The following is a 1,875-nucleotide window of genomic DNA, read 5'->3' on the forward strand; positions in this document are numbered from 1 at the left end:
TTCCGCCCCACAATCGCGCACATCTTAACACCCTAACAATTCTTCCGCCCCGCGCTCCCCCAGAGCACAACCTCTGATATTTCTTCTGCTCTGATCCTCTTGCCTATAAGAACCCCCTCATACAACCCCTTCTTCTGATCTTCTTTCTCTTTCTTTCCTTAATCAATTTGTAAACTGTTATCAGAATAGTGTCAAGTCTGTTGATATTGCCGTTGGAATGGATCGTATGAAACTGCGCAGGTGGTATGAATGGTTTAATCTGCAACATTGGTAACATCTGCTTAATTGGTGGCACATCTGTTACATTATGAATCAATTCATCTGTGTTTAAGGCCTGAGTGCCTAGTTATTAGTTCCTACGCCTGAGTGTGTTGATTACATTTAAGGCCCGAGTGCCTCATTACCAGTTCCTACACCCGAGTGCATTGATTACATTAAAAAAAAAAAAAAAAAAAAAAAAAAAAAAAGGCCTGAGTGCCTAGTTGTTATATAAATTCCTTGTTGAGTCCGAGTGCCCTCATCATTAGATACATAGACTGTTGAGCCTAAGCATCTGTGACACAATCAACTGTCTCATGAAGAGGCCCAAGTGCCTACAAACTGTAATGCTGTGAATAGTGTTCACAAAGAAGCTTGATAAGCTTAGTGCTGCAATGCTGTGAATAGTGTTCGCGAGGGCCTGAGTGCCTATGAATATCCCATCCCCTAGAATCACATGTCTTTAGATACTGAAATGAGTTACCAACAAATCTATAAGCACCCGCCGCATTTGAATGCAGCGGACAATAATCTAGATCTACAAAGCATCCTCCAGCAGCAAGCACTGCAGATGGCTGAGCTACAACAACAGCTTGCTGAGATGAGCATGTCTATGTTCACTGTTCCCCCTACACCCGCATCTCACAAGAAGCCCCTGAGAGAGAAGCTCCCAATCCTCAACAAGTACACAGAAGACCTAGCATTATACCTTGCATGGAAGTCAAAAGTGAATGCCAAGTTGAACATTGATGATCAAGTGATAGGCTCACTATTGAACCAAGCATGGTATATCCACAGCAGGTTAGATGGCGATGTGTTAGTGAAATTCCAACCCTGGATGAGCCACTGCCCAGACAACCAGTGTATGCTAGAGTTGGTCTTCCAACAACTTGATGCCCTCTTTCTTGATTCTACACTTCAAGCCAAGATGTTAGACTGGCTAAATGAAACTCATCAGAAGAACACCCTGTTGGCAACCTACCTGCCTGAATTCAATCACAAGCTCTTGAAAGCAGGCGGGCAGAACTGGGATGATGTCATCAAGATCAACATGCTGTTCAAGAATTTGAACTTCCAGTTGCATAATCAAAGTGTAGAATGCCTGAGGCTCTCAATGTACAGTGAATACTGCGCGGACCTCTGTCTACTTGATAATGACCTGTCCCAATTCTGTGTGTTTCAGAACTGCAAAGGATTCCACTGAATGAATGTGTATGTTCCAAATCACTCCACAACAACTCCTGCATCTGAGCCAGAGTCAATGGACTGGATCCCTCACATGAATGCCAGATGCTCAAGAGTTCCCAATGTCTCAGGCAAGAACACCACCAACTGAATCACCAGAGGAGTCTGCATACACTGCGACAAGCCAGAGCACTTCACAAATCAGTGCTCAAACACAGTCCTCCTGAGTCGATCCCCCACACACATGAATGCTGTGTCATCCGCGGATAAGCAGGAACAGGGAAAAGAAGAGCTCTCACTCTAAAACACAGATGAGAGCTCAAGGAGCAAAAAGCTAGCTGAAGGTTCAAGCAGAAGATGCAAGCAGACACAATCATGATCCCTGCCATTGTAAATAGCTTAGTCAACATACAAGCAATGGTAGACAGTGGT

The sequence above is a fragment of the Histoplasma capsulatum genome (assembly GCF_000150115.1).
Source record: "Histoplasma capsulatum G186AR genomic scaffold supercont2.11, whole genome shotgun sequence".
Taxonomy (NCBI): Eukaryota; Fungi; Ascomycota; class Eurotiomycetes; order Onygenales; family Ajellomycetaceae; genus Histoplasma; species Histoplasma capsulatum.